Genomic DNA, 15585 nt, shown 5'->3' with positions numbered 1-15585 from the left:
CATAGCTACTTGTATCTCCTGTCCAGTTTTCTATGTGGGTAAAACCACTAGGAAATTTAAGCAAAGGAATTTAGAACATAATAGAGACCTTTAGTTGTGCGTATTGCACACAGGTGAACAGCAATTGTGTGAAAGGCAGTTTGCAAGATTTGCAAAGGCTGAACGGAAAAAGGTTCAAATGTGCAATGAGCGAATGCACATTGACATTCGCTCATTGCACATTCTACATTGTGGGGCGGATTGCACTATAGTGGGGATCGGGAAATAGTCCCTTTCCCCACTGTAGTGCAATCTCGGAGTTAGAATATTAAACTGGGGGGTGTGGGGGGCACAGCCCCCCACATGGGGGGTGCAGGGGGGCTTGCCCCCCTGCTTTGCACTTCTTTTTTTTTCGTTCGACATTAATGTTTGAAAAACAGCAAATCTGCTTTTCGATTTGCTGTTATTCGAACATTAAGGACTATTGCCATTTTCACTTTCGTGGTTACGAGTCACTCATATGAGCATTCAGACCACTGTGATTCAGCTTTATAAAGGTAAACCAATAGAAACATCAAGAAAAAAAAAGAGCATGCATTATATATGCATTCTAAGAACTGTAATAATTTCAAAATATTTCTGTTCTTTGTCATTGACAGTGTGTTTGATTATGGTAGGGGTGGAGATTTGAACTTATATCTTGAGAAACTGGAGTTTGAGTGGCAACTAAGAACTAATGCCACTGTTTATCCTGGCATAAATGACAATATCTCTTTAGCTCAGGTGTTAAAATTAAGGGCACTGGAGATCTGAAAATATTATATTTAAGGTCTGTTTATTCTGCTTCTTTGGTTCCCTAAATACATATAGTACAATGTAGTTATTGTGTAGTGTTTGAATAAATAAGAAAGAATTCATGGTGTGGTGGTTAACTGTTGTTACTAAAGTGTACAGAGTCCTGGGTTTAAGACCTGCAGGGTCTAACCAGTCTGTGTTTTTATCTAACATCTTTATTCAACAATTTTAAATTAGTTATTTTTAACTAAGTTATACAACATATTTATATTATTTTATTAGCACTAGCACTTTATAATATTTTGCTATAAGTGAATTAATATTCATTTACATGTATATTTTAAGGTAATTTCTATTGAACATAGCACTTTACTCATGCTGATGTACTGTCTTTTTAAATAAGTGTTCATTCATTTCACTTAAATGCCACGGTGGTACGTCGGTAGCATTGTTACCTCACAGCAAGAGGTTCTAGCGTTCGATTCTTGGCATGGCTTGGGAGTATCTTCTGTGTGGAGTCTGCATGTCCTCCCCATGGTTGGGTAGCGTTTGAAAGACATGTGTGTGTAAATGGGTGTGCCTTCGTTGAAGGTTGGGCATCGAGCTGGCACCTTGGCGTTTTGTAAAAATCTACTGCCAATCATTAGTGGACCGGAGTTCCGCTGTGGCGACCCCTTACCGGGAAAAAGCCGAAAGACCAACAACATTCATTCATTTCACTATTACATTGATCATGCGACTGTGTTAAGAAGTTTATTTAAGCTTGCATTTGAATTTTAACAGTTATTCTGGTGAAGCCCTGGGAGCTACAGGGTGAAAGCGCATAGTCTTTTTCTTCAATAAAGTTTGTCAAGTGTTACCGTTCTGTACAGGTTTGGTGGGGTTTTTTATTTTTATTTCACCAGTTTTGAGTTTCCGCTCTTTTTGGTGTTTTTTCTGTTATTTTTTTGGTTAGGTGTTCCCTGAGGAATAGTTTGAATTTGTGCTAGTATTATTTAGTATGTGTTGAGGGATGGAGTTCCAGGACTTAGATATTTGGTAAGAGAACATAGACTCCCCAAAATTGTTGTTGGGCTTAGTAACTGTTAGTAGCAGTTTGTGAGATGATCTTAGGGATCTGCAGTTCAAATAGGGCTGTACCAGGTTTTTGAGTGCAGGGCAGATGTCAGTTTGCTGAATGATGGAATGGGCAATTTATTTGGTTTAAGGAAAGGAGGTTGGGTAGCTCGATCCAATTGAGTTGGTGCGAAGCAGAGCAGTGGTGTGATTTGTAAGGTTGTTTGGTAGTAAATCTTACAGTTTTGTTGTAACACACCTCTAATTTATTTAGGTCTGCTTTTCTAGATTTGTGAAAATGGAGGAGGCATATAGAAGGGTAGAAAGAATATGCGTTTTAGCTATTGAGTGTCTGGTGGAGCTGGTAAGGTAAGGCTTTACTCTGTATAGTGAGTCCAATTTCATGTGGACTTTTATGACAGTTAGAGTTAAGTAATTGCCAAATTTAAGACAGTTGTTGATAGCGACCCCTAGTAGTTTGGTGTGATCTACAGGGTCAATTATATTTTTGTTGGTGGAGTAGATGGCAAAAGGAGAATAGTGGCTAGGTGTTTGTTATTCAAGAAACTCATTAGTTTTGTTTTATTTTGATTAAGTATACATTGATAGTCAGAAAGATAGTTTTCTATGTTTAAGAATGATTTTTGTGTTATATCTAGGAGATCTGGGAGGGTGTTAGCTGAGTGTAAAAGGGAGGAGTTGTCTGCGTATTGAATGATTTTGGCTAGGGGGGATGCAGAACTATGTATATTAGTAAAGATGGTAAAAAGTAGTGGCCCAAGAACTGAGCCTTAAGGGACACCAGTAGAGATGGGTAATAGAGAAGAGAGTTCATTTTGCCACTTAACTGCTTGTTTATGGTTAGCTAAGTAGTTTTGGAACCATGTGAGGGCTGGCTGGGACAGGATTAGGGAAGCAAGTTCATTAAGTAGTTTTTGGTGGGATACAGTGTCAAATGCCCTTGACATATCAAGGAAAATGGAAGATACAAGTAGGCCAGTATTTCTGAACTAGTTAATTGTATTGTTAAAACTTAAAAGAGTGGTTGTACTGTGCTTGGCTCTGAAACCATGTTGGGAATCAGTTAGAAGGTTATTGCTTAGAAAGCAGTGTAGGAGTTGAACATGTATAAATTTTTCAAGAATTTTGGCTAAGGGAGACAGTGTAGGAATTGGTCTGTAGTTTGAGAAATCTGCTGAGGAGCTGCCTTTGTGCAGGGGGATGATAAAAGAGGTTTACCAGAACTTGGGGACATATCACTCAATAATAGAATGGTTGATTAGCAGAGAGATAGTGAATGAGATGGCGTCTGCCGCTAATCTGAGGAAATCAGTGAGGAGTAAGTCTGCAGCAAGGAATGTGAGCATAAGTTTGGTTAGGAGTTTTTTAGTAATACTAGTTTGTATGGGACTGATAGTAAATGAATTGATATTTGTTGCTGCTCCTGAAGGACTAAATAGTGGGGTGTTGCTGTCATTTTTTACTAGGGATAGTACAGAATTGATGAAGTGTGAGTTAAATTGGGTGGGTATGTTGTCTGCGATATTGGTGGAGGTAGGGGCTTGGTATATGGGTTTTCCTGGTTTTCATAGTTGATTAATGGCATCCCAAATTTTTTTGGCATTATTCTGATGCTTTTGTTGGATGGCATTTTGTCATGGTTGATATGTTTTTGGCTAGGTTTCTTATTATTCAGTAGGCTAGAAGGAAAGCTTGATCTTTGTTTTGATACTGGGACCATGTTTTTTCTCTCTGTTTGAGGAGTAGCATGGTGTCCTTAGTTAGCCATGGTAAGTGTTTTGATTTGACATGGATTTTCCTAATGGGTGCTAGACTGTTTAGGATGTCGAGAAATTTTGTACTGAAATATTGAACTGCAGAATCTAACTGACGATACTTTAGTGGGGTCCATTTTGATTATTGTAGAAGGTTTTTGAAGATTTCAGGGGCAAAAATTTCTTTTATTGTGGACATATTTAAATGTGATGTTTGTTGGTATGTTTATCCAGTGTCTAAGTAGGTAGGTAAGTCAGTAATCGCTAAGGCTGTCTGGGAGGTAGTTAGTGTAATAACAGAAGGAGGGACTATTTGATAGGGTCCAGTCCAGAATAGATTACCTTTTGCTATGTCTGTCGATCCTGTTTGGGGTTTGTATCATTTTTGTGAAACCATATAGGTTAATAAAGTTTGAGGGGTTATCTGAAGAGAACATGTACCAGTCCATATTAAAATCTGCCATTATTATGGTTTCCTGATTAAAACTGGAGTCAGACCGGCAAGGGAGGTTTTCAATAATGGATGGGTTGTTGCTTGGGGGAATATAAATTGCTATAATTATTACATTTTTGCTGACATTTATGTGCAGGCATAAGATTAGAATTTCAGAGTGCTTGAAGCCTGGGAGGTTATGTTCTAGTTGTTCCAGTTTAAGAAAGTCTTTGTATATTATAGCTATACCTCTCCAGCGTTTGTGAGTCCTGTCAAGTCTAAGTATTTTGTTGTCTTGGATTAGGATTTCAATGTCAGTTCTGTGGGGATTTAGCCAAGTTTCTGTTATGACTGCTCTATCTGGAGAGTATAGAGGGAGGGCTGCATGAAATCTATGAATTTATTTAGGATGCTTCATAGATTTGTTTGTAAGTAAGAGGTCTGAGCTGTTATGAGGTCCACTGATGATATTCTGCGAGTATATATTGACTGATGATTGGGATGTTTGTTGGTGGGGTGATATGCCTGCATTTGGATGCATATCTCCACTTAGTTTAAGTTGAGATAATTTAATGAGAAATAAGTGTGTGCTTAGGTACTAGTCTAACATATTTGCAGAGTAAATAAGGTGCAACATTAGGCTGAGTGTATCTAAAAAGAAGGAATTCCATGTTGGATCTGTTTTAGAGATGTAGTGATGTGATAATGTGTGTATATGTTTGAGTGTGGGGGTGATGGGTACTGGGTTAGTGTGAGAGTGGATAATAGTAACATGTTGTTTGTCAAAGGATGTAGTAAGGTAGGCTAAACTGAGTAAGCCAAGTAGGGATGCCTGTAAGATTAACGTTGTTGTAGGATTAGGGTAGATTAAATAAGCGTGTAAGTGAGAGAGGGCTGCTGAGTTAATGGAGATGTTAATAGTTAAGGCACAAAGAATTTCTAGATGTATGCAGTTATCATGGTTTAACCCAGTCCTCTCTGTATGTTGTGTTTACAGTATCAATGAAAGGTGCAGAAAAATAAAATACTGTTATATAAGCAAGAAGAATCAGTACATTTTATGAAGCTGCTAAGATGCATCACACAGGTGTATGTGGCATGCACATCCTGAAAACTGTTTATGTGTGTGACTTTGCTTCACTGGATATTGCTGTGTTGTCCTGTCTGAATACAAAGGCAGAACATCACACAGGAATGCAATGCTTAGTGACTTGGACTGATAATTATCCAATATTGCAACATAATCTCTGTTTGGGACTTGGAGTAGAAATTGTGCCATAGCCAATTTTAAATCGTACAACATATGAAACTGTGTAGAAAATCTTGTGCAGTGCTGTTAATAAGGAAGATAATTCACTGTAAAGTGATATGGAATCACAGAATGAAAAAATATGATACCAGACTTGTATTCCAGAGCAGTGGTTCTAAGTAGCCAGTTAATGTATGCACAATTTCTATTGACAGCTCATTAGCACTTGTCCCATTCTTTGCAATTTCAGCATCTAGGGGTGTCCTGAAAAATAATTGCCATAATGACTGAGTTACTACTGGGGGAGGATGCTGAGTTACTAATATTTGCTTTAAGCAGCATCTGTTACAAGCTTTGCATTCATTGATTTAATTCTTATGTTAACATATCATAATGGTATAAGATCATTATATAAAGGTGTTGTGAATCCAACTCAGTGCCAATATATGCATCCCAGCTATACCTGCATATTGGTGAATAAAGGTGTATAGGCATGTCACTGCTGTGACATAACACAACCAGTGTACTTAGCAGGAGTAGGCATTTGTGAATTGAGATTATACCACTGATATTAAGTATAGGTAAGGTCTGTATTCATAATGGAGACAGTGAAGGGGAGTAAGTAATGCATTCTGTCCAGGGATGGCAGTATTTGCCTAGTTAGTGCATGTGCTTTATTCTCTTGCCTGATGCAAGGATATGAACCTCAATGTCTTTGTAATAAAAAAAATCATTGGAATAAGCGACACAATGGTGTCTAGAAACTGAAAAGGCAAGAGAATATAACAAGCATATTTAAATACAGAGAATAAATAATAATATGTGGGGAGGATATATAAAGAGGAATGCACATTGTGTGCGTAGCTTCGCTTTGATGAAGGGACTATGATCAGAAACAAAACAGTGAATGGGGACCTGCATGCTGACTTAAAATGTGTGGAAAAATCAGAGCAGATGCATTAAAAATGATTTGCTGCTGTAAAAAAATATATATTCAAGAAAACTTGGAAAAGTCCTACATTTGTAAGAGACAAATTCCAAGGAGTTAATGCAAACAACACCACAGTAAGAGGTAACTGTAGCAAGGCTATATATCTCTTATGTACCTGATTTTGTAGAATGCTGCTGATGTTGAAATCATACTTTGGACTTGTCCCTCAATTTTTTTTTCAGTTAATGTAATGATGATTACTGTTAGTTAATAATATAATACATTAATCTTGAATTACTGTTTCAAAAATGCATATTGAAGCAAAAGTATTTTAAGAGCATGACAATGATTTTTAAAAACAGTGTTCTTGGTTTTACACACTTTGTGATGTAATTATTTAGTAATTTTGCCTTTTTACGAATTCCTGCAAAATTAATTGTAAGGTTTGCCAAGCAACATGTTCAAAATTAGTAGAGAGTATGGGTTACAATTAGGATTGCCACCTATCTGTTTTTTTCCAGACTATCTGGAGATCAAATTGATTCTCCAGTAGTCCAGAAAACACTTTACAAACTCCGGTATTGTATTTCAAAAGGGGAAACGGACTATCGGAGTTTGTTAAATCTGCTGATTTACTATGCTTTTTTACAGAAAAGCATAGTAAATAGGCTGAAAGCAGGCATCAAGAATGGAAAAAAGAGAGTGTTCCCACCTGCTGATGCCATAGTGACATCACAAAATGGGGTGGAACATGGGTAGGGGGTGGGTGTGGTTACAGATCATGCAACGGGTGTGGCCTTACCCTGTTTTAGCCACAATGAAAGGTGGCAACCTTAGTTACAGTATGAGGACAGAAAAACACCATGGTGCAACTAAAATATGTTTCCCACTGGATGTAGGAAAAGGCTTGCATAAGTAATCAGTACGTGAGGTTAATCACCTGCTGTGTCAATCACAGCAGCAAACACCTCAAATTACCTTTGGCAGTTTGACAGCAAAGAATAAGAGGTGTTTAGAGGGAGGGGAAATGAGTTTAAGGACTACAACTCGGGCATAACAAAAAAATGAAAATTAGCCACTTTAAAAAGAAAAAGAAGTAACAGGCACTGAGAATACATTTATGTGTGATTATCCATGTTTGTTTTTTAAGTTGTCATTGAAAAGCAAGAAATGGTACTTAAACCTCGCTGACTAAAAGAAAGCAGGGTACGTTTGAAACCACATGTAAAGTCATTGCATTGACAGGAGCTTAGGTGCTATGATGCAATATTTTAAAGACAAACACTGCATTGGGGGATACCTAGAGGAGGACTAAAAATCAAAATCACATCAAGATGCTGGACCCCATGTGGGCAGACTCTGGAGTTGCATTTACATATAAAAAAGTAGATACAGTCCCAAAGTGGTGTTAAAATGTAGGAAACATCAAGACATGAGGAAATGTACATGTTTTTTTCAGTCTGCGGGGGTGGTTTTCCCTTAATGGTAATTTTCATGATTAACTGCATTTGTACTTGCTTTATACATTGATAGCTACTGTTTTTGATTATTTTTAAAGTATTTATTTAATTTTGTGGTAAAAAATCATTATTTCTCTGTTGGCTTTTTCTACTTCTGTTTGCCTCCAGATCACCTTGCAGAAGGATGAATTCGCCAGGGGCTTAGATGTTTTGTAGATTTTTGTTTAATCTGCACTTGAGAGCTACTTTTGCTGTACTTTCATGTTACGAAATTCCAGGATCTTCCATCTTGTGGTAGAAGATGTTTACCTGGGATCTCTGAGTTGGGAATCACTCCAAGGAGCTCAAAGTGTGGTTGTTCATTGACCAGAGGATGTAGGAGTCAGATTTCAAGATTTGCTTCTCTGCTGTAAAACATGTGAGTTTGCATGGAGCTGCCTGCTGTGCAGCAGTGGGTAGCAGTGCCCTGTACAGCAGTGGGTAGCAGTGCCCTGTACAGCAGTGGGTAGCAGTGCCCTGTACAGCAGTGGGTAGCAGTGCCCTGTACAGCAGCAAATGCCTAGACAGCAACATTTCACTATAAAGTTAGGAGTAAGTTTAAAACCTGTTAAACAGCACTGCATTGCATGAAATCAAGCTTAAATAGATATCTTGCACATATAATCACAGTACCATATCCTAGCACTATATAATACCTTGCCCTTGACCCCAGAAACTACCCTGGGAGACCACTGTTAAAACCCAGTCCTTAATCCTAAATAGCCTGCCTTATTACAGGACTGTTTCTATGGCCAGCCTGGTAGAGTTGGGAATCCTAAGGCAATGTAGCAACTGTCTTATTTTCTTAGACAACCAGTTAATAATTAAAGAAAATAACACAGCATGTGAGAGATGTAAATACACAACTTCCTCAGAGGCAAAAATTTCACATATAAGAGAGATTGTTAAGAATACCCATGCTGCATCTGTCACACATACTGCTCACCACTCACACAGGTTGCTTATGCTGAGGCACTTAAAAAAAAAAAAACATTTCCATATCTCAAAGGTCACCAAAGCCACCTAACAGCAACACTGATCTTCAGCAATCACTAAACCACACACCAAAAGAAACACAAAAACTTTCACATAAGCTGACACCCATTGGTCCCCCAAGGGCAAAGCCCATAAGGCAAACAAATACTTAACCTATTCCTCTTGTCATTGTGGACTCCATTATGTGACAGACTGATGCCCCACTTATCAGGTTAGACAAGGAGAAGATATTAGTCAATTGCCTATCTGGAGCCAGGATCAGCAATATTGCACATGCACAAAAGTCAGTGCCCCCAAATACCAATATGTCTCTATCATAGTCCATGTAGGTTTAAGTAACTTGAGATGTATCTCAATGGACTATACAACAAAATATATACTGCGTCTCTCAGAAAATGTGTCACATAGAGTTATGAGCCTTGCATTGAGCAGTATCCTACTTCACCAAGGATGATACGACAATATGAATATAATATAAGATCTGTTTAATACTAATTGTCTTAGTTTCTGGTGTCACTCCAGTGTGATCCATTATCTGTTAGCATGGGAGGACAAGGTCAATAGACCTCATTGCTTTGCCAAAGATGGGCTGCACCTGTCTCTCCTAAGCTCTCAGCTGCTGGCTAAAACTTTATTTATCCCCTTAGACCCTTTTTTATAATGCCAAAATGCCAAAACTACCTCCAAGTGAAAAAAGTCTCTAAGCAACCTTAAGGTGTTACTGCTCAGTGCTAGGAGCCTAAACAAAAAACTCCATACTGTTCAGGCCCTCCGTTGACATCTGTGCCATATCCAAGACTTGGTTTAAAGCTGTAGTGTAGAGAGAACCTCAGCAGTGCAAGGTTACAGTGCCTTCCACAAATTCAGACAATTGCACAGCTGGGGGCCAAAGGTGGAGGTGTCATGAACTATGTTAGCAACAAACATACTTCTGGGTTGGTTAAACAGGACAATACCATTGAGATCATCCATGTCAAGTCACCATAGATAAGGTCCCTCACCATATTATGGCTATCTACAGATCACTACCTATGGCCCTAGAGTCTCACAACTCTTACCCAGACCTACTAGAGGTGCTCACCATCCAACCAAACACCCCATAGACTGTGAAACTTACACTTCCTCATCCTCACAGGCACAGTGCTTCCTGGACTATATTAACACAAACACCATGAAACAGATGGTGCAATCAGAGAATCAAACATACTGTATCTGGTACTCAACAACATGGGGGAGTGTTGCACCCCCCCCTCCCATGTCATGTCTTCACTAGTAAAGTTGGATCACAAAGATGTCTCCTTTGAAGTAAAAATCCACCCAGAAAACTCAGCTATGTCAGTAACAGTTTGAAACTATTCTAGGGCAAAGTACATCCTATTGAATGAAACTTTGTCAAAAATTCAAGGCTCCCCCAACCCTGAGTCCGCAGCTATCTAACCAGAATTATTCACAGAGAGTCATTCCATAAATGTAAGAATGGCTGCATTGAGCACTGAGGCTTCTGTACCTACCAGAAGAAAAAAAAGCAGACCCCCACTGCTAGAATCCTCACCAATACAGGGGATATAATAAAAGAAGGAAAAAAAACTCATGGCCAAAATCAAGAAGAGCAACTCCCTTAAAGACAAGTGCTCTCATACAACTAAACAAGGAATTAAAAGGTCTGCTTAAGTCCAACTAGGCCAACTATAAAGTCAGGATAACCTTGCAGGCTAAGGCTGATCACAAGGTTTTTTTAGCTATGTATGTAACCTTAACGGTAACACACAGCAGCATGCTGAACTGGTGGTAAATGATGCCATCCTCACAGATCAGGGTGACATAGCAACTCTACTGGCTGATAAATTCATCTCAGACTTCTCCCTCCAGCTGCCCCCCAATATCTCAAGGTGAAATCCCCAACAGCATACTTCACCAGCTGTTAGCAGGGACCAGGTGCTAGCAGCACTTGTTAAAGCTAGGAACACTGATTCTGTGAGTCCCAGCAATATTCCTAGTTGCCTTCTGAATAGTCTTAAACCTGTCAGGACCACTTGAGGCACTATTCAACAACAGCATCAAAACATGCTATATTCCAAGTGAATGGAGGACTGCAACAGTCATTCCCCACCACAAAGGCAGATCATTTACAGACCCAGGGAACTGAAGACCCATCAATCTAGCAAGCGTAATACACAAAGCTGTGGAACAAATTGTAGTGGAAATGATAAAAAAGGACATTGGTAGCACACAGGCACCGGAACCATCCCTAAAAGACTTCTTTGAGAGGATCACTGGAATAATGGACAACGGTAAAATAGTGCATACAGCATATCTTGACCTGGCCAGGCATTTGATACCATACCCAACTCAGGCATTGTTAATGAGCTCCCTGAGCTAAACATAACTCCCTACATAACGTGCTAGATTGTCATCTGGCTCACAGACAGGACTCAAGATGTCAGGATCGGTGAGACTGCCTCTATCAACGGTTCGATGCTGAGTCCACTCCTGTTTGTCATCTACTTTTTGGAAGTCAATGCTAATATTCAAGGCCTATGGCTCACCAAGTTCACAGATGACTGTAAATTGACAGCTATTATAGACTTTCCCCAAGATATCAACATATTACAAGAGGGTTTAAAACAGCCAAATGGCTAATGTCAAAGCCATGGCCTAAAAGTCAATGATAAAAAATGCATTATAATGCCCTTTGGGAAACTGTCAACCCAAGTTTATTACTCTATTGATAAAACACCCCTAAGAGCCAACCTAAATAGCAAGTAGTATATAGTATAGTATAGTAGTATATATAGTAGTAGTAGTATAGTATATATTATATATATAGTATAGTATAGTATAGTAGCAAATAGTAAGCATTCTGGGAAAATGTTGACAGTAATCTGGAATTTGAGCAACACAAAGCTAAGATTGTAAGAAAATCATTCTATGTTGCCCAACTTGTTGGTAAAGGTATGGCATCCGGGTTCAAGGAAATTATAGTACCACTCTACTCAGCCATTATCAGACCTCTCATTGTGTGCAATGCCCCCCTTGTCATGCACCTAACCAAACACTTGCAGCAGTTGTAATGCCCACAAAGGTTTCTCACCAGGACATGAGTACCCTGTCCTACATATTGCCTAATGATTGTGTCTCAGTATTCAGTCTCTTACAGTCTGCTGAGAGGGGATCTTTGCCTGGCTTACAGAGCTTCCGCAGACTCAGTTCTGATGGATTTGTTTCACATAAGCAAAACAAACAGCACTAGAAACACTAGATTCAGGGATCTGAACTTCACTTGTGACATAAACAGAATGTGCGGGAGAGACTGATATGTGTCCCAAAGCATCCCAGCGCTATGGAATAGGCTCCCCATCAGTGAAAAACAGAGTTCATCCCTGACACTATTCATATGAAACCTTGAACAGGAAATCGTTAATTTACCCCTGGTCTGCACCCCCATATCCCTCATGGACAGCCACTGTCAATAGGAAAAGTTTTATCCTAACTAACACCCCCCCTACAAATCACTTAGTTATCTCCCTAATTACAATTAGTAATAATTAATAATAATTACAGTAGAGAGTTGATTATCTGAACGTCAATTATCTGAAACATCAGTTATCTGAACATAGCCTTCCAAAGTTTTCGGGTAGGAAAAATCATAAAGTCTGAATATGTAAACATTATATGTATTTGCTTGTACGTGTTTTTTTGAGTTTGTAATCCATTTGTATTTGAAAAATATTCTTTATTGTCCACTGGAATTGCTGAGTGGTTGAAAAGTCCATTCCCTGCGTGTAGAAAAAACAAGATTTTAGAAGTTTTTTTTATCCAGTTTAATGTATGTTGGATTATTCGAACTACCCTAGGTCCCAATTAGTTTGGATAATCAACTGTCTACTGTAATTATTATCCTAATCATCTTCCTTAGTTATGCCCCCCCCCCGCATATAGATGCCCATGATACTTGGGATCCAAATGGATTTGGGGTGAGTGACTAGGCTTGTAAGGGCCCGTTAGCCTAGTAACAACCTATGAATCTTTGGTGTAGGGATCCTTACGAATATTACAAACTGACCAATTCAAATCTATAGCAAGTGTTACTTTTGTTTTTTTTAAGTGTTGCATTTATTCACCTTAGTACCTGTCTCTCTTTTTCATGCAATGCTATATTTGATACTGAATATTTATTAATTGAATGTCTTGATAACCCAATAATTATTTGACAAAATAATTTAGCTTCTTATTTTATGTTGTAAATAATTGCTGTGGTCACTGTTCTGTTAGGACTTCCTGGTGATGTGCAATGCACTGTTCTCCAAAACAAAATTTAGGTAAGAAATTTTACTGAATTATAAATATTTCAGACAAGCTATTTGTTTTGTTTCTCTTAGTTTATGAGCTTATTATAAATAAGGCTTACTAACAATGCATACTTGCCTGTTATCTTATTATTCCAGATACAGATGTGAAAGTTTATTTCTATAAACACTGAGTAGGCTATAAGTGTGAAAGTTAATTCACAGTTAAATCACATCACTCTGTAGCTCCTGATGGAATTTCAATGAAACTCTTGAAGCTGGGAGCAACTATCTAGTCTATTCCCATAGCTAAACTAATCAGCAGAAGTGTCAAGGAATATACAGTTCTGTCCACTGGGAAGCTGCGATAATACCCTTGTGTACCCTTATGAACTTCCTGCTTAATTTATTTATTTTTATTTTTTATTTATTTTACATTTGTTGACCGGGCTAGTCCAACTAGATACATGTCCATTTTCAGTGGAGGCCCGGGGAGAATAGCTCCACATTTCAGAATAAAATCACAATAACATAAGTACATTACTAAGATGTAACAAATTTTACTAGTAAATACATTTTAGCTAAGAGTGTACTAGTAAATACATTTTGGCTTAAGAGTAAGGAAAAAGTCTTCTAAGCTAACATATCATGTATGGATATACATACAACAAAAATATAAGGTAAGTAAAATTGAGCACTATTTGAACTTTAAGAAGATTTTACAAACAATGGTGTTAGTAGAAAAAGGAGTAACTAGTTTGTGTGAGTGAGAAGAATAGGGTCAGGAGACAGTGGAGGAAGTTAGTTTGGGTTTGCACAGGGGCATAGCCAGTGCGATTTAAGGTATGGTTTGAGCTTGGATTTAAATAGGGTAGTAGAAGGTAGGGAGGTTAGATCAGTAGGGAGGGAGTTCCAGGTTTTACCCACTCTGTTAGAGAATAGAGAGTCTCCAGCCAGATTGTTGGTTTTACATATCTTTACCATTAATTTGTTTGAAGAGCACAGTGTTTTCAGGTTATTATAGGGGGTGATTAGATTACTTAGTATTGGAGTAGATGTAGGAAGAAACAGTATCTTATAGGCAATAGTTAGCTGGTTTGATAGAATAAGATTTGACAATTCTAACCACCCTAGTTTATTAAGATTGTTACAATGATGGTTTCTATAGGTAGAACCAGTTGCAAATCTGGCAATATTATTGTAGGAGCTAGCCAGCTTGTTCAGATTGCTTTTGCACAGTTTGTTATAGATAGAGGATGCATATAGTAGGGTTGAAATAAGGTGAGTCTGGGCAATAGTGGTCCTGACTAGTGGGGTTAGAAAGGGTTTGATCCTATAAAGGGAACCTAGTTTTTTGTTTACTGTTTTTATAGTGTTGTTAATATGTGGTTCAAAGGTGAGGTGGTTGTCGATTAGTACTCCAAGTAGTTTTGTAGTAGAGTCAGGAGATGTGATTGTACCATTGCTATATGTGATTGTGAAATGTAGTGGGGGGGCTCTGTGGGTGGGAGTAAATAGTAGCATTTTTGTTTTTTTTGGGTTCAGGATAAGACATCGTTGAAGAAGCCAATTCTCTACTGTGTTAAACATTTTGAGATAATCGACATTCAGATAATAGGCTCTTTATTTGATATGAGTTTGTGTTTACAGTTAGCATGGTTGCTGTATCATATGCTCATCTTTGATAGCTACAGTAAAGAGCCTATTATCCGAATGTCGATTATCTCAAACATCAACTGAACGGAGCCTTCCAAAGTTTTCGGGTAGGAAAAATCATAAAGTCTGAATATGTAAATGTTATATATATTCGCTTGTGCATGTTTTTTGAGCTTGTAGTGCACTTGTGTGTGAAAAATTTTCTTTATTGTCCACTGGAATTGCTGAGTGGTTGAAAAGTGCATTCCCTGCTTGCAGAAAAAACAAGATTTTAGAAGTTTTTTTATCCAGTTTAGTGTATGTTTGATTATCCAAACAGTTTGATTATCTGAACTACCCTAGGTCCCAATTAGTTTGGACAATTGACTCTCTACTGTACTTTGACAGTGTGCGAATTGTAGGTAGATACCTGAATGGTATGCTAATATGGCACACTTACTTTGTTTACGTGAACTGTATACTTAACTACTTTCTATGCTACTTCCACAAATGACTTCTGTTTTGATTGTACTAGAATACATGAACACTGTTTTTATTTCTTTGTTTTGTTGTATTCTAGCTTTTCATGCATGTATAGCTCAGGGAGTCATCATGGTTACCAAAATAAATAAAAAATGTAAAAAGAGATAGTAGTTATAATTATAAATGCAGACTGTGTCTTACTTCCATGCCTGTGGTTCTTTTTTGTATAAAAGTGATCAAATACTGTTGTAGTTTGGGGGAGCATGTGGTTTGTTACTGCCTCTTGTGAGAAATGTTTTTTCATACTTGTCAAGCATTTTGCCTTGCTTATGCTGGAGTGCATGTCACTTGACTTCGGTGCTTATACATTTTGCATTCAGGAGACCAGTTTGCCAACTGGAATGTGTTCCATGTGTGTAACCTGAATTAGTACTTGGTGATATCCTTCAAACTCATCACAGAGTGCTG

The 15585-nt window shown here is 38.1% G+C and overlaps 1 protein-coding gene across 1 annotated transcript in view; it reads left to right on the top strand.

The window, feature by feature from the left end:
- The window catches only part of CCSER1 (coiled-coil serine rich protein 1), a 2683941-nt gene that overhangs the window by 2016000 nt on the left and 652356 nt on the right, over positions 1-15585 (top strand). The window lies entirely within an intron of this gene.

This window comes from Protopterus annectens, chromosome 2.part0, assembly GCF_019279795.1.
Source record: "Protopterus annectens isolate FY-2018-M chromosome 2.part0, PAN1.0, whole genome shotgun sequence".
In the NCBI taxonomy this organism is placed as follows: domain Eukaryota; kingdom Metazoa; phylum Chordata; order Ceratodontiformes; family Protopteridae; genus Protopterus; species Protopterus annectens.
Note: the sequence above shows the minus strand (reverse complement) of the source record. Positions and strands in the feature narration are given on the sequence as shown.